This window comes from Haemaphysalis longicornis, unplaced genomic scaffold (genome assembly GCF_048455015.1).
Source record: "Haemaphysalis longicornis isolate Haplotype H1 unplaced genomic scaffold, Haemaphysalis longicornis Haplotype H1 scaffold_6, whole genome shotgun sequence".
Classification (NCBI taxonomy): domain Eukaryota; kingdom Metazoa; phylum Arthropoda; class Arachnida; order Ixodida; family Ixodidae; genus Haemaphysalis; species Haemaphysalis longicornis.
In genome coordinates, this window is record NW_027526407.1 from 30,338,187 (window position 1) to 30,356,696 (window position 18,510).

Sequence of the window (18,510 nt, forward strand, 5' to 3'; positions counted from 1 at the left end):
CCTACGTATACACGGCCGCACTTCAGTGGAATCTGATACACTACATTTTTTGTACACTCCACAAACGTAGTGGGGTGCTTCTTGGTGCAGACAGGAGGCCCAGGCCCGCAGCGGTTAACTATGCGGCACATAGTTCCGAGTTTCGTTGAGTTAACGTCTCTCTTCTAGTAAGTCATACCCACCAACCCACCGCAAAAAATTTCTGGCTTCGGGCATGACTCAAGGTGCAGATAAAGTAAGAAAATGTAGTGGCCTAAACCCGGTAGCACAAGTTATGTGCTGTGGGTAGCTTTAAAAATCGACCTTTTTCTAGCAAAGAAAACAGTACGATTATTATAGAGAAGAATCTGCTGCACAGTAATTCTACAGAATCCAGAAATGTTGCTTTTGCTTTTAAAACAAGTACCTCTTGCCCGTTACACTTAACGCAGACATATTTTGGTACTCCCAAAACGTAATTACTTTAACACTAAGTGCTTCACATCAGCTCTATCTTTTGTTCTGGCTTCTGAAATAAATATCATTGGGCGGTTCATTGTACTTCTTGAAATGCTTTAATTTCTTAGTTTGCATTCAGGAAGGTCAAGTGGGTAATCACTACTGGCGTTGGCCAGCGTCATGAATTTCCTCACGCAGTCTCCGCGGGGGTATTCTTTATCTTTTGAACCTTTCTTCCATAGTTCCCACCAGGGAGCTTTGTTGGGATATCTATCTGAAAAAAAAACAGGGGCACAAAATATCATAACAAAAACGCCTCAATAAAGTAATACGCCTATTTTGGCACCTTCTCTTCGCACCCACGTTTAAAGTCTGTATACATGCCTACCAAGAATACTTGCGCAAGTCACACGGCACTTTTTCAGTCGGGAATAATGAGAAAATGAATTCTTATTGCAAATTATTCTTGATTATTTTCTGGACAGGAAGCTATTCCGACCAAACAGACACTGAATATTTATTAATGAAGAAGAAAATTTCTCGTGTATCAGTGGTTATTTTGTGAAATTTGTTTCTTCATTAGAACGAGCCAAAAAAAATTAACGCACTTAGGCCCTCGAATTGGCAACTCTCATATACAACGACAAAATGCTACAATGAAACGCACTATATTCTTTCCTGTTTAAAAATCAGACCGTTTAAATAAATTCCAGGAATCTAGGAACTGCACCATTACACAACAATAATCAGCCGTTTGTAAGTTTGTTTCAAAAGCCTGACTATTGTTCTTTTCCCAAAGCTCATAGCTATGCGTAAGCTTTCTTTACCATACTACCCACAACACTCACCCTACAAAGCCTTGCGTTTGCCCAAAAAGCAAAAATGAAATATAATCATTGTAGTAGTGTAATTGTAAAATAAAAAAAAAGTAATGGAGGAAGAGAATTAACGTTTAAAAGAGCATTCGGTAGTTGCTGAGCTTCTTTCGGCGGGGCAGGTTGGCTTGAGTGTGGGTACGCTTGGGCATTGGCTGCAGCCCACGCACTGGTGACCAGAAAGATACACTCGGCGTGATGGGAGCTGGTCAGCAGGCCCTCCCACTCCTCTGGCAAAGAATTGGGATTCAGTAAGCGATGGAGTGTTTTGAAAATCCCACACCATGTGGTAAATAGAATTCAGAGCGGGGCAGAAGTGACAGTTGAAAGCATATTGAGTGAGGAAGATAGAGGGGAGGATGGATGTTGTAATAGTTTTCTTAAACGACGCCAGATGAATGGTTCCTCCCTGGTTAGTCGATGAAGCACTGATTCACGCTAAGGTGAAGGTTGCGATAAGGGGGGTGGTGAGTAGGGGATGTAGCGTGCTGGAGCAGCGGGAGGTGGGGGTGGCTGGAAAGTGGATTTTGACCTTGGGGTACATGCTCGGTGTGCAAGGGCGCGGGCTGCGGCGGGAGAGAAAGAGAGAATGAGTGTTTATTCGAGCAAACGGTCGTCGTTGAGCCGTCACTCGATGGAGGCACCTCATTTTCGTCAAATGACGAGTGGCCAGGGGTCCAGATGATGTAGATGTCGGGGGGACGGTCGACTGAATGTGATGAATGTAAGAAGAATAACAGCAAAAATAAAATAAAAGAGACATCATATAAAAGAAACTAACGACTTTATACTGCCTGTTGTATTCGTGTTTCTCACGGGGTTTTAACGCTCCCTAAGAATAGGAAACACAACGACTACATTTAGAAAAAAGCTGTAACACTTTGCATTTCACATAAATTCCTCATTGACCACGTCACTTCATCTACCCACTAGACACTGTAAATACAAAATTTGGTCGAGGCAATTTTAATCAAGAAAATATATCCATATAATAAATAGGCTAAATCAGCATGGTGTGTCATCGGTTTCGTTGTCTGTATTATCATGTTATGAGGGCTGTCTCATAAATAAAGTCAAAATATTGGTAAAAAACTTGGAAATAATAGCTACATCACAAAGGCCTGATTCACCATTTGCATTTCATGAAGGCTAAAATAGAAAAGTAGAAATAAATCAACAGAAAATGTCGCCTATGGTTTAATTTGCCCATAAATAGATAATTAGCAAAGTTAACACATGCCATGTTAGCATAGCGAAATTGTCGAATTTTAAATAAAATAATAAAGAGAATACAGCCAATAAGTGTGCGGAGACAAATAAGAAACTCCGAAATTCGGAACAGCAAGAAGCAAAAAAATAAGAAAAAGCACCAACACAATACCGTTTCGCAGTGCAGCGGAACTATAAATTGTCACACCGGCAAAATATTTACAACTTGAAGTCAAGGGTAGGACGGAAGCCCGTCTGGTCGGCATGCATTTTGAAAAAGAGAGACCAAGACGCCGACCATAATGCTACCTCACGCCTGCTACAGGAATCACTTCCCATACAGACGACGGAACACACGCTGAATAAGAACACCGGAAATCAACCGCCAATCTACGTAAGTTGTCTGCGGAGCGTTGTGAAACGAACTTAGGCAATTATTTCCCTTCAACATTTTATTTTGACCACGGCTTCCGTGTGGAAGGCGAAACGTTAATTTTTTTTTTTAACTCGAAAGAACTCGTGGTCGGCGTCTTGGTCTTTCACCTTCAATATTGACAAGTTATGCACACAAATAAGCCATTTAAAAATTATTAACGAGCACTGCAGCCACAGCGCGTAGTTGGGAGATCCAGGTGGATTTCGCATAAACCCCCCGTTGTTTTTGTTGTTGTTGTTCCTCTTTTAATGGCGCATACGCAATCAGGCGATCGTTCGAATAGCACTGGCCAAACCCGCATGGGCGGTTGGCTGTGCAGTCGGCAAAACGCTTGTCTATAACGCTGGAGCGGCGGGCTCCGGACCACCCGGAAGACATCTATGCGGATATACCCTCGTTTGAGGCCAGTTGGAGGTAAGCATACGCGACCCGTATCAGCGCGATGGCCGTGTCCGTTCTCGCTGTGCCCGTCACCTTGGCTTCCGCACCTTCTTTCGCCGGGAGGAGCGCTGCCTGCGGTGACGGACAAGGAAACAAAAGCGCGGATTACCCACCTTAGCATTCGCTGCGACAGTTTCTTGTCTGCATTTGTAGCTTTGGCTCGCAGCTGTTCACTGCATCATCGTTCTGGCAATACGGTGCATGGGTATCGCGTGCACCCTAATCTAGTTTCTGGGCACTCCACGGCCGGCGAGCCAAACAACTCTATGCACTGTGCAATCCGCCATTCACCGATGTCTAGTCAGTCAAGAACACCGTCAGCGATGCGGTTTCAACGATTGTTGCCCGTTTTTTACACGTAGACAACTGAAACAACAAAATATCAGAACATACCGAATTTAGTGTGACTTATTGAGAACGATATAAATGCTGGGAATATGGCAGTAAAAATGGCAAAATTATGCAAGCTCGCACAAAGAAAATTAAGTTCGCATGACTGGGCCTGGTGGGCTTCCGTTGCTAAACAGCACACATATGTGTGATACGGTTCCGCTAATCACACGCATACATTTATTGCCCGAGCTCTTCACAGAATGCGACAGCTCAAAAGAACCATGCGGAACGGCCTGTTTCTTTTAATCCACGCTCTAAGCGTCACTTATAGGAGCAGATTCCGTACCGATGCACCGTATTGCCAGGAAGATCATGCAGTGAACAGCTCTGAGCCAAAGCTACAAATGCAGAAAGGAAAACGGCGCAGCGGGTGCTAAGGCGGGTAATCAGCGCTTTTGTTTCCTTGCCCGGCACAGCAGGCAGCGTTTCTCCCGGCTAAAGAAGGCGCGGAAGTCAAGGTGACGGGCACAGCGAGAACGGACACGGCCATCGCGCTGATACGGGTCCCGCATGCTCGCATTCTCCCGTCCTCAAACGAGTGTCTCTCCGCATAGATGTCTTCCGCATAGTCCGAAACTCGCCTATCGAGTGTTATAGACAAGCGTTTGCCGACTGTACATGTTATTGATGATGGCCCAAACAGACATGGCACGTAGCCATTCAGGCAAATTTGCCTCTTCACATAAAGGTCTTTCTTTTGTCTGCTTCTGGCCTCGATCATGAAAGTAGCGTAGGCACTGCGATCTATTTTCTAATCAACAGTCCATCGTGAGAATTGGATTGGTAAAAAAAACAAAAAAAAATACCGCCATCTCCACGCAGTGAATGATGATGAGAGGGGCAAAGCTAAAATGCTTATCGGTGAAACCGTTAAACAATGTTATAGGTCTTCTTGACGGCGCGCAACATCTGAATGAGTGAAGGACATCCCAGGCGGCACAGAAAGTGTGTCCGAAGACGGGCCCGTCTACGGCCGCTTTCTGGCATGTCCGGCCAGCATCCAGGTTTTGGCAGCCGCTGACCATACGACGAGCGGCCAACATTCGGCAACCAGCGCTTCGGTATTGCTCCGGCCGCCCGTGTTCAGACGCACAATGACAGCTGCCCGGCTGCCAGATATTCAGTTGCCTTTCGGCTGCCGATGTTGAGAAATAAATCGGCCAGTGTACGGCTTTAGGGCATCCGTTTATCCTTCGGGAAGCGATGTGCAGCCGAAGCACGGCAAGCGACCGGGCACAGGATATCCGTGTTCTTGTGGCAGTTGGTGTTCGAAAGGAGACCGGCCGTAGCACGGCTGCCGCGCATCCGCTTTTTCAACGGTGAACCGTGCGTCCGGCGGCAGAATATTCGTTTTCTTCGGGCAGCCAGTGTTATAAAGGAGACTGGCCGACTTACGGCCTCAGAATGTACGTTTATCATTTGGTTAGCGGTCCTCGGCCGAATTACGGCAAGCGAACGGCCGCCGAATTTTCGGCAACCGGTGTTGAAGAGGAGACCGGCCATCGTAAGTTATCAGGTTATACGTCATTATTAGAACAACGGCGCGCGTTTGGGCGCCGAGAATTCATGCACAGACGTGCTTGGAAAAAGACCCGCCGATATAGGGTCGGTTTTTCTTTGGGTGAAGAAAGAGCCGTTAGGCAGTCGAATGGCGCAGACACGTTTTTCATCCGCTCGGTGTTTCTACGTTTTAAATGAACGAACTACGTTTGTCAAACAGTAATCAGTGTTCTAGGTGAACGGGCAAGGCGCAAGGGCTCACTGGACATTACCAGGAAAACGTTTAGACCTTCGAAATGCCATTTATTGCCACAAGAAAACTGTGCCACACCGAAGGGTGAGCTAAGCCTCGCCAGTCATAGCCGCTACAACGCCTGGCCCGTCGCCTTCGCCGACGGATCAGCTCGAGGCTATTCGCCCCTTCAAGAAATGGAGACCATTCGAGACATCGACCCGGCAGCGATGTCCGACCCGACATGGCGGTGGTTCACCAAAATAAGTGGCCTTAAAGGGTGTCGAGCAAGCGGCCACCACGCAGGAGCTCAACCGGCGCCATGTCAAGGACTCCCCACCAAAGAAAGGCAAGCGCGCGCAAAAGAGCAAGTTTCCGGCTATTCTTCTCTCAATAATACCGCGAAAAACAATGTGCACTACATTGTTTGTGATAAACGTAAAAGAGGCTAAGCTCGTGCATTGGTAGGCTCAACTTCGTGCCCTGCACTACGTTACCAATGTTACTTCATGGGTTTATGACTGCCTATTTAGAAACAAGTGTTATTTTGAATTTGCCATAACAACAGAGCCCTGTGGATGACGAAGCCTGGATGTTAATTTAGTTGCGGTGTTTGAAATTGAGAATAGTTACACTTGGGATATAACTCATTTGGTTAAACATAATCGCCAGCATCCTAGCAAACACGGATTTCGTCGGGTTTTTCTTGCTCAACGCAGCTTGTTGAGTTCACACACGATTTGGCTCTAGCAATAGATAAGCTTAAAGTAGCTATTTTCTTGTGCGGCAAAAAATGCATTTTACGGTGTTTCATATCACCTTCTTGTTAGTACATTGCGGGCAATAAACTGAATTAATCGGTTATTGCATGGATAGCCGAGTATATCTCTCTAAGACAGCAGCTGGTCGCTCTCAATGGTTGTTCGTCCGGATCGCGACCGCAGGAAGTCCCCACGGCTCAGTTTCGGGCCCTTTTTTGTTTGTGTGGCCTCAAATCTTTGTCAAAAATGTTCGCGAATGACTGTGTTTTTACAGGACTGTAGCGAAAGAACGTGATTCAAAATACTTGCAGCATGATTCAAATAAATAACATCCTGGTGTGCTAATTCAGAAAAGTCGTTGAATCTTAAAAAGTGTGTTAACGTCAACTTTACAAGAAAACCTTCATACCTATTGAATGCGTATACAGTAAATTACACTGCTTTAAGAACGGCCGGGGAATATAAATAACGAGGAGTTTATTTTACAAGTTGTTAGCGAAATAGGCACGTTCGCGACATAAAAGTTACGGTTGCACGTGTTTTTGGCTTTCCGAGATAAAATTTCAGCGAACCTCAACCTAACTTAAAAGAACAACCGTATTTCACTCATGTGTGCTCAATGTAGGATTACGCATGTGTTTTCTGGGATCCCTACAGCAAAGAGCTGGTTGATACGCTCGAAAACATACAGAATAGGGCAGTGCAATTCGTGTTAGGTATTGGCACGGTGAACTTAGGATGATGGCAGGTAAAAGTAAACCTAAATGGTAAGACGGGAAAGATCATAGACGAAACCTGGGGTTGAATGTTTTTCGTAATATGTATCATTCGAAAACTGGAATAGAAGTGGAGAAGTGTATGCAAGCGCCATTCTACATATCCCAAAGTGGCATCGCTAGCTTGAAGCAAATTATTAACTTTCCTTTAGGTGACGCCTTGCGCGATTCGTTTTATTTTAGATCAAGATGAGAGCGTAATTATCTTCCAAGTATGACTTTATCCACTGTTTATAATGACGATTTTTGCCGCGCTTTGTAGAATTATTTTGTTATTTGGTCTCATATTTGATGCTTAGTATTATGTATCTCCCTGCTGTAATGCATGCAAGGGCAAACAGGTATCAAATAAATAAATAAATAAATAAATAACTGAATAAATCAATAAATAAACAAATAAATAAACAAATAAATAAATAAATAAACTTGCGGAGCCGCAAGTTCGGCTCCGGCGGGTTGAGAACCTTACGCATTCAAACTTGACCAATGAAATATTTCTTGCTTTATTCGTTGCAGTATGCAAGGTTTGCTGTATGAATACTACAATTGCTAAGTTATGTGTTTGAAAGAAAATCTGAAACTCTTGTCTTACGCCTTTCCGTGCGTGAACACAGAGGGATACAACTGCAGCCATCTGAATAAGGGCGCCATTCGCAACACGTCTAGAATTTTCTTAACATAGTACGACTTTAGAGGAAAATTAAGTTCTTTTGGACCATTAGGGAGTGTGAACGTAACTCATGAAAACAACATAAAAATATATTGAAACTCAAAGTACTTCTTTGATCTCTTCTAGGATCAGCCCTGTGAAAGATCATCAGAAAAGTTGATCGAGTAGAAAATTTCTTGGCAAAAATAATGGGCAAATACTGGACATACGTTCTGTGCGAAGTAAATTATATTGAATGCTGCTGAGTGTTTTGCGGAGTACTGAACCGCTTCGTAAAGGCATTCGCACCGGTTTTATGTACAAAAAAACTGGTTAACCAGCTGTTGTAAAAATAGTTGGTTTAGTCAGAGCATGAAAGTGTTGTCTTAAAAGAAATTGCCTAAAACCGGCCCTTCATCTTTGTGAAATTCAACCCACTAAAGTATGCGCCTTCCGCCCCCCTCCCCCATCCTTCCTTGTTTATTACAGGTAATCCGCCCCAGAGAAGATATCAGGACCTGGACAATACATCTATTCCAGCTCTGCAAAGAAATGAATATTTGCTGTATTCGACAGTAAAAGAGGCACAACAATTAAAGGAACGACCATTTGTGAGCACTGTTGAATAAATTGTTTTGATGTTAACTGACACTGATAATTAAGCCAGGCTGCGCTGAAGGCTGGACGGCTGGTGGTTGCGCACGGGCTCACTTTGATGTGAGTGCAGTGGACCCAAAATGGTGGGTTTGTGCTGCTGTACAGCGCGATTGAGTCATCTGCTTGCGCTGCATGCAGTGGTCGTCCACCGGCCTTAGTACTGTTAACGTACTGTGGCTGAACTACGATGCCCGTAGCACGGCCGAATTTCCGGCAGCTTTAGTCCGGCTGGAGTCCGACGACCGCATCTCGGCTGTCGTCCGGTGGCCGTACTTCGGCCGCACACGGGTGGCTTTGGGATGGCCGGAGCCCTACGGCTGAAATCTGGCCGTATGAACGTAAGCCGGTCGACTAGCCGACGGACACTGGCCGTTGTACAGTGATGGGAGTACGGCCGTATACGGCCAAAAGGCCACATTTGGACGCGGGCCGAACATGGCTGCCGGAGAAAGGCTGGGCAGAAAATCACCGGCCAAAATACTCCGGCTTGAGTAAGGCCGAACAGTCCTGTGCTGCCTGGGATAAGGTGCATTCGTAGTTCGTCCTACGCCTGTTCATGGACGTTTACAACCGCTACAACAACGCGGGCCCCCACAACACGTTCGTCATCTGCGCGAGTACGGGAAAGGCGGCGATGGCAGTGGGAGGAACCACCGTGCATTCGGCTTTCGTCAATGTTTGTGGTGCTTATGTAGGGGTTGTTTTGGATGATGAGAATCTCCATGGGTAAGTTTGCGAATTCGGTGTGTGACATTTTAGGCACCTTGTCCGTCGCCTTCTGCAGAGCGTTTTGTGTCGTGTACCCCCGGTACGTGTCTTGAGCTCGCAGGCGACGAACGACAACCTCTTCTTCTTCCTCTTTTCCTTGTTGGGTAGCAACGAACGCGTTGAACGTTTTGACCTCTTCTGCAAATCTTTAGTTGGCCAATCCCTAAGGGGATCCTGCCTCAAGCAGTATTAATGTGCCGTGCCGTGCCGTATACAGCAGCAACGAGGGACGGGACAGGGCCCGAGCAAGAGGAGCTTCGCCCCTAAAATTGTCCGACAGAAAAGTCGCGCTGTGAAGCAGACATAGGCCGGAAGTCCAAAGAATACCCCAATTTTGCTACACTTACAATATCTGGCTATAGGCGTCGTGCGCTGCTATGGTGGCGCCACTGAATTTGAAGCAGTGGAGCCCCTGTCGATCTTTGCCGCATCTTTTGCTTGTTACGTGCTACGCAGGACCTCGTATCCCGTGCGCCGGGCCAGCATGACGCGCAAAGCGGGCCGTGCGTGAACTGTTCTGCGGTTTTTAATGAATAGGAAGCCCTAACAAACACTAAAAATTAAAATGTACTTCACCCGCGGAAAAAGAATCTAGACGCCAGCAACCACGTATTTGGTTTAAAGAAGAAATTCAGACCTAAATAGGGTTGTCTATACAGCACTGGATGATTGAAAAGAATAGTTTGAATACAAGTGTAGTTGGGCGTAAGCCACAAATATTGAATATAAATTTTGATACGCCATAATTTTTCTCCAATACCCAAGAGCACAATCTGTGTAATGCCTGGCATTTGCACGATAACGCACAACGGGAAATCGAAGTTATGGCGTTTAGTTGTAATAGTGTAAGTGTAGACCATTTGTCGAAAGAAATTGGGAAGACATAAAGTAAAAAGTATAAAAATGAACTTGCTATATCGAAAAGTCTACCTGATTCCCAAGAATCACACGATTAATAGAACAACATTATAAAAAACCAGGAAATACAACCCGAACAAAAAAAAATATTAAAACGCACCAAACGCTAAATGCCTTGCATTTGCACGAAACGGCATAATTAGTGAATTTAAGATATTTTTCGTATAATAGCGTAAATGTATGTTATTTGTTGAAAAAAAAAACTAAAAATATCAAAAGAGCTAAAAATTACCTAATGAAGCAAAAAAAGCCAATGCCCCGCACTCGGTTGTGTACCGATTCCATAATAACATAAACCAGCAAAAGCAAACAGGAAAACGAAAAAAATCACAAAAGCACCAATCTGGCTGCAATTAAAAACCTCAAGATGAACAGAAGCGGCGTAGGTATTCATACACGGCAGACGTAGAAGTCTCTAAATTTCTCGAATTTTGTTGATGTTTCCCGTATGTTATCCTTTGTTTTGTTTCTGTAATTTTCAGCGAACCCAGCGTGCGTGTTTTCCCCGAGGAAGCTGCTGGAAGGCTGTCTGCCGCGGTGGGGGCTAACACACGGTGGCGGTGGCTGTTTACATGAGTAGCCACGTGCGCCGAGAAAAAATTGTTCACGGAGTTGCCGCGCGCGTGAGATAACCCATCTATGCGTGCAACGCAGGACACATAGCAGCAGATAAAACGGTTATTCAAATGTTAGCACGATGAGCGCTATTGAAACTGTCGAACATCGCAATTAGTGTACAGTTCACCCGAAAAAGGTACCCGCACGAATTCGCGATGTGAATTGCGGTTTTGCTGACGTTCCTGTGTGCCAGGGCAGCCACAAAAATGTAGACGCAACGTACGTTCCGACAAACGCTGTTGACAAAGAAATGCTGGAACCAACCGCTGAGGTGATCAGATGGCTTCTCGGAGCGCAGCCTGCGGTCTCCCTCATAAAATTCGCATAAAAATGAACATAATGTATTCTTCGGCAATGTTACAGCTTTTTTGAAGTGCAGAACCCGTTAGGGGCTCGCCTTGTCGCCGTAGCTCGCTAACGGTCGATGTCACGCGACTGCCGGCATCAGGCAGCGCAGCGAGATAACAGACCCAAGTAGAGCCTGGTGTACTGTCGTCAGGGGGTCACGCTGAAGCTTCGAAAGCTACACGGTTTAAATAGTCATAACCGTTTCAACCTCGTGAACCGCTGGCGCCTGTCATACATCTCCCCGTTGTTTAAAGCAAAGAAAACTGCAGGTACATTTCAGGCAAAATTTGTGTGTATAACCGGCCGCCTCCACGTTCATTTAGTTAGGAACGCTCGTTGGGTTTTTACAAAAAGTGGCGCCGCAATAAAAAAATGGCGTGTTCGAAATGACGGAGAAAGGCTCCAGCCACGCAAGGAAAAAATTGCGCGTTCGAAATTGCGCAAAACAGCTCAGGCATACAAAATTAAAAGAAGCACAAAAAAAACAGAAAAGAACATCCTTAGTTTTATTCAGTTTCACAGTGTAGTCACTTCAGTTGCACAGTACCCCTGCGTCACAGTATACTTAGTGCTGACTTCAGTGTACTTCACTTTAGTTTCACAGGTGTCCAGTGTACCTTGACTTTAATTGTGTCAACTGTGGTCTTATGTTTAGTGCTAATATAAAAAAGCACCGAACTGCAATTATATCCGCATTCACTAAAGCTTGTTGCATTAATGCTTAAACACTAGCGATTGTGAATCGCTAGTATTGTGGGCAATATATTCCTCTTTAATGATATGGGTGGCCCTAAATGAAGAATCACTAAAAGTACTGCCACCATTTGTTATCTTTTATATAATTTTCTACCAATGATTTTTAATTCTACTGCAAAAATTAGTGGATACTTCTTTGTAAAATAAAAAATGGTATGTGATAGAAAATAAGTTGGTTAAAATAACCATTAGGCTCCCAAAACTCAGGACTTTGCAATGATTGGATACGAGAAACAGGCAACCCGAAAAACTACTAGGACTTCTGTTGCTCCGCAGTTGAATTTCTGTTGAACTATGGCAGCGCGCCTGTTATTACGAGACCAGGCCGCGGGTCTGAACTCCAAGGTTGGTTCCCCCACTAGCCATGTCGTGGAGCATCCTGTTTGCCCGTCGGTACCTTCACTTCTCAAGACGGCTCCTATTCCACGTGCAGCAGCCTTCCAGCCTTTTTTGGAGCTACAGTTCCAATTTTTCTGCGCGGCCTGCGTCGCCCATTCTGATAGGCGACATTCCGTTTCCCTGTGAGTACAAGCCTTCCATCTCCTGCACACACCCAACGACCTCCGTTCCGCCTCCAGTAGAGACAAATGTGTTTCCAAGACCCGTGATTGCCTTACTGTGAAAATTTCTGCTTCCTCAATTCTTCGCGCGCCAAGTGTAAGCAAGGGTAGTTCGGTATATTTTAGGTCGGGGTGGGGAACGGCATATCAACAGATTTACTTATTTTCTTATTACATCGAGAGTGCCAGGGTTGTACCTATCTCGGAAAGGAGTACCGCTTCTCAAAGCACGCTTCCGACCATTCTAACGCACTGCTGTGTTTGTTTACCTACACGCAATTACCCACTTGTTATTCCCCACTTGCGCTTGCAGCGAGAAAAATAACTTTTTTGTGCCACCGATTTTCAGCACCTCAAAATTCCCGGTATCAAAACAATGATGTTAAAGCTTTTGCCTTTAAATATAGAGAAGCAGATAATAGTGCATTGATGTGCTTTCGGCGCTGTAAGGATATACGCATGTATGTGGTGTATTCTTACTGTTGCTTATACATTTACTCATACTGTTTGTTATGCGCATACTGTAGCCTTCACGTATGCGCATACTCCAGTATCCGCAAAGACTGCAATGCTTTCATACAAGGAGTTCTCTTATCTCTAATAGTATTTATCAGAACGTTTTGTGACTGTAGCACACGATGATAGTTACAAAACGCAATAAAGAAATTGCACTGAGCACAGGAAGACTAATAATGCTGCGTTTCCTGAGTTCTGCAGTAGTCGCGGGAACACACACAATGTAAACCTCATGAACCACAAACAGTCTACGAAGTTACAGTCAAGTTCTTCTTCGTCTCAGGTTGACTAGAATAGGGAAAGTAATCTAAATAATTCCCTAATATTTACGAACAAGGGAAGACAGAAAGGAAAGGCAGAAAAAATAAAACTCCGCACGTGTCCGTAAACTCTTTTGCACTGGTAATTGCCACGATACTGTAGAACCAAGCGGTCTGTGTCATCTAAACTGTCCGCGAAGGTGTCTCTCTACAGAATATTTTCAAGCACTGTAATTCTTTTGAGCAACAAAGTAAAGGATAGACAAAACAACATTGACAAAGCTATCGCTCGAATACCTACTCGCAAAGTGAAAAACAACTTTTATATACCCTCTCCTCCCCCAAAGTTATTCACATAACGATTGAGGGAAACTTTTTACAGGGTGAGCATCATCAATTCTAGCCTCAAAAATAAAGCGTACTTTATGCACCTGTGCAGGGAAATAGTGATTTTTTTTATACAATACAGATTTCCCGCACTGAAGAATTACAAACTTCGGGGTAACAGAATTGCTTCATTATCAATGGGCTCACCACCATGGCAGATAAGTGTGAACATAGACGTAAATGTAGTTCCTCGTTTATTTGTTGGTGTCGTCGAAGCGCTTTGCAAAGGTATTGTTGTGAATCAGGATATAATATTTAGTGCCCTTCATTTCTGCGAAGAAGGTTGACCTGAGGAGCAAAGCCTTGGTGCGTAATGTGAGAGTCGTCTTAGCGGCTCATTGACAGACAATTCGTTTCTTGGTGGTTCCCGTAAAACAATAGTTACCGCCGTTTTCTGCAACGCTACTCGCTGCGTATGTGACCATTTCTGCAAACTGCACCCACGGTCGTTACAGAGGACGAGTATACAAAAAAGGGGTCATAAATTTGACAATTTCCTAAAAGCATGCGTCAGTAATTTGATGTCTTTCTTTTTTAAAAGGGCACTTTTAACAGCGAGCTGTTCTAGGGCTTGCTGTGCAACGACAGGAGAGAGTAATTATGTAATGTTTGCAACTTTAGTGGGAATAAACTTGCCTACCCTTGCTTCCAATGAGACTGCGACATCTTGCAGCGACGGGCCTCTGCGTAGACGACGCATCCGCATGGAACGTATGGATACATAGGCGACATTATCGTTTTCTCCTAAACTTCATCCACGAAGCAAACATTTTTGTATTCATCTTTATGAATGTTTGTGTTCATCATGCTCATCAACTCCTACCCCTTATCTATTCCCTGTGCCAAAATAAATGCTCTCAAAAACTTAATCGTGAAATTAAATGAAACTCAGCGTAATGGTATAGTCGCCTCAGCGGCCAATTGTCATGTATATTGGGGGATACTTTCGAAAACAGAAGAGTTGCGTGGGTTTTCTAGAATCATACACCCTCCGCAGATGTAGATCCTTACTACGCGAAACACAATTTGGGAAAGCCGGGTAAAAGACCAAGCTCCCACACGTGAGAAAACACATCGAGAAGTTTGGCAAGGAGCAATGGAGGCTGTTCTGCTCATGGCTGGACCCACGCAAGCCTCTCTCATACATCTGGCGCGTAGTCAGAAGCTTGAAATCGGAAACGTGTCAGATGCGCCCATTTCCATCAGTGGCTCTACGTAGCGGACTCAGTGAGATTGAAGTGGCGGAAGCGTACTGCAAGAAGATCACTTTCCCTTCCACCTCCAGCGTAGTGTCTATTTTCATGATGTCTCGACTTTCCACGTCAAATGCTGTGATTTTGGACTGTCCTTTCACCATGGCCGAGCTCCTTAATTCCTTGGTGTCTGTGGACCGATAGTCAGCACCAGGCTCCGACAAGATTACCTATTTCACCTTAGCCCATCTTGGTAAGAAGGCCCTTGAGCAGTTATTTTCCATTTTCAACTCCTCCTGTCGCTCAGGGCGCCTCGTTGCCAGCTGGAAGATCGGGATTGTGAGACCAGTTCTCAAACCGGGCAAGTCACCAGTGGACATGAACCCCTACGCACCAATAAAACTTTTGAGCTGCTTTGGCAAGGTTATGGAGAAGATGGTTTTGGAGCGCCTGGTCTGGGACCTTGAAAACAGGGCAATATATCCATCACAGATGTCGGGCTTCATGCGTCGAAAAAGTATCACGGATAGTTCTTATGTTATTATGGGATATAACCCAATAGGTGGCGTTAATGAACATTGTCGTAGCTGTCTTTCTAGACATCAAAGCTGCCTTTGACAGTGTCGCCCATGATGCTATTTGCCGGGAAATGATAGCTGCAGGTATCAGGGGAGAGATGTTTACGTGGCTAAGGAACCATCTTCAAGACAGGATGGTATATATGACCCCTACTAGTTGAGTTACTGCCCGCTACACTATAAGACAGGGGGTTCCGCAAGGCGGTGTCCTTAGCGCCACTCTCTTTAACATCTGTCTTGTTGGTCTCCCGAAAGTATTAACTTCTTGAGTAATATATTATTGTATGCTGACGGCATATGTGTCTGGTGCTGAGGAAGAAATCGCCGAAGCATACGAGCGAAGCTGCAACTGGCGATCCGCAAATTTGTGCGATTCACGAAAAATTTTGGTCTGGTTCTTTCTCCTGAAAAATGCGGTGCGATTGCATTTACAAGACGCGACATGTCTCGTTATGCCCAGACTATAGCAGGCTGCAACATACCATACATGCGATGCCATCGATTCTTCGGAATTGTATTTGGTGGGTCAATGTCTACACATATATTCGATGCCTCAAAGACAAACTACCGTCTTTCGGGCACATCCTACGGATGCTTGGAGGCACTGCATGGGGTTGCTCGGTTGCTTCGCTGCTACGACTCTACTAGGCACTCTGTATTGCTCGGCTTCGCTACAGCCTGCCTGCCCTCAGTTCAATGTCCAAGAGTAACTCAAGCAACTACAAGTGCAAGCTCTGTGTATTTGCCTTGGACTCCCTAAGTGCACTTCAAGGACCGGAACACTTTGTGCAGCGAGATGCCTCTCGGCCAGGGTAATATTAGGACAAGAAAGTATCCGTGTCTGCCTCCGCCATGCTAGCGGTTCGTTTGCCCATCCTTTCGCTGATAGCCCCACAAATCGTGAGCAGGAATTCCTGCCGCTTTACTATCAACGGCTTATTAAACCCGAGTTACCAACTTGGCAGTTTTCTGCGTGGTGAATAACAATTCAACAGTGCCAGGAATCAGGAAAGATTCAGCGATGCCTCCACCGGCCTTGAATTACTACACACTTCAGCATATATTTCGTTGCTATGGCGGGTATACCCACATATATGCTTATGGGTCTGTGACGTCCGAATCTTCCGCCATAAGTGTATAGGTACCATCTTCGGGGGCCTCTGTGAGCCAGAAGCTCAGTCAGAAGACATAGGCTACAAAAACCGAGCTGGTAGCAGTAAGAGCTGCGCTGCAGATTGTCAAGCACTGCCCTTAAAAACCCTGGATAATTTTCCTGTACTCCCGCTCTGCGCTACAAGCGCTTCTGAAGAGAGGAAGTAACACAAACAGAGGCAGAGTGCAAAGGACACACTATTTCGTTGCAGTGGTTGCCACGACACTGTGGCATCACGGGCAATGTGATATCTCATCAGCTCGCGCGCGAGGGGCATTCCACGAGGTAACCAGCACAACTCCCTTTATCCAAGGAAGGCGTCAACCGAATAGCCACAACTCTCCGATGGCGCATGCAAATGCAGCACTGCCGGAACCCTGACCTGAAGTATGCTCTCGACCCGCAGTGTACGTTTCGCATACCTCATGGTTTATCGAGGCAAACAGAGTGTGTTATACATTGCCTGCGTCTCAAAGTAGCCTATACCAAAAGCTTTCTTAACAAAAGCGGTCTGATGGTATCACCTCTGTGTCCCCTTTGTGGTGTACGAGAAGACACTGAACACCTGTTCTGTGTTTGTCCACGTTTCGACTCGGCCCAAATGACAGCGCGAAGTTTATTACGGGTGAGAACTCTCAGCATGAAGGACTTTTAGGCCCCTTGAATAGCGAAGACAGTGCGGTGCGGGGTTGTGAAACTCTTGTGCGTTTTCTCAAAGACTCTAGACGCGACTCCAGCCTGTGACGGCCTCTGCCTTTTTTGTGTGTGCGCGTCTCCGTCTAGCGATGTTTTCTTTCGCTTTTTTCTTTTCTAATTTGTATTATCCTATTTAGCATTCAACCATCATCGCGTGTTCACCAACTATCTGAAGTAGCAAGCCCAGCATTATGCAGCGATGACCTCTTCGGTGTCATTAAAAATTTTCTCTCGCTCTCTCACTGCTAGTTTCAAACTGGGCTCCCACTTGGAACACGAGTGCATTGCGTAAGAACTTATTCTAGATTATATGTTGGCCGTATTATATTAGCAAATGAAGGCATATGGCATTTTCGCTTTGTCATCCTAGCTCGTTTGCTGGAACCAAGTAGAGCACACGGCGTTCCGTCGTAGCGGCTGTCACCGTGGCGTAACCCGGAGGCTTCGAAAGCCAAGCAATTTATATAGTAATAAGCGTTCGAAACTCGTGAACCTCTGGCGCTTGTCATACATCTCCCCGTTGTTTAGCGCAAATACCACTGCAGGTACATTTGAGGCAAAATTTACGTAATAACCGGCCGCACCCACGTTCATTTAGTTAGGAACGCTCATTGGGTTGGTTTTTACGATAAGCGAAAAAAGTGGCAGTGCAACGCCGGCACGTGTGGGAGGAAAAGCAAGCACAAAACGAACAGAACTCCGGCTGGCGCAGTTCCAGGCAGGGGGCGCGCGAACACTGCGAAGGATGAAATTTGAATTTCATTGGGTGGTAGCAGTGAGCGGATAACGGCGCCATAGTCCATTAGGGCGAATCACTGCTCTGCACTTCCGACAGCTTTCGAATTGAGTGTAACAGCTTCAATTTTTCATTTCTTTATTACTTTTGTGTGCACTGGGAGCCCGCTGTCACGCGCTCGAGAAACCTGCTGCAGAGAGCGTGACACAATATTAGCAGAGAGTGTCGTCGTGGCAAGCCAAAGTGCGCTTAAAAAAAAGCCATCAAATTACTGACGCGTGTTTTTAGGCGCCTGCCCAATTTAGGACAAATTTCTTGTATACACGTCGTCTGTAACGACTATGGGTGCAGATTGCACAAAGCAATAATATTAAAGGGGTATGCCTATTGGGAATGTATGCCTATTTATGCCTATATGGAATACAGAATGCTTTCAAAGAGCCACGTGGAAACGCGGGCGACGTATTGCAAATTATAGCTTTCATCCGCTGACGCTGGGGTACCGATAACCCAGTAGGAACACTCAGCAGAGGGAGGAGGCGCAGGCTTTCTGCTTGAACAGAACTGCATCAGTCTAGACAGGATTGCATGCAAAGTAATGTCTTGCTTAGCAACATAAAAGCTTCAGTTTCATAAGGGGCGTCAGGCTGACTGAG

The 18,510-nt window shown here is 45.4% G+C and overlaps 1 long non-coding RNA gene across 1 annotated transcript in view; it reads right to left on the reverse strand.

Annotated features, from left to right (window-relative positions):
- Positions 1–535: 535 nt before the first annotated feature.
- Positions 536–18,510, reverse strand: part of LOC144141456 (uncharacterized) — a 97,831-nt gene continuing 79,856 nt past the window's right edge. The window contains exon 5 of the long non-coding RNA XR_013316611.1: positions 536–712. This is a non-coding gene — a long non-coding RNA (uncharacterized LOC144141456). The remainder of the gene's footprint in view (positions 713–18,510) is intronic.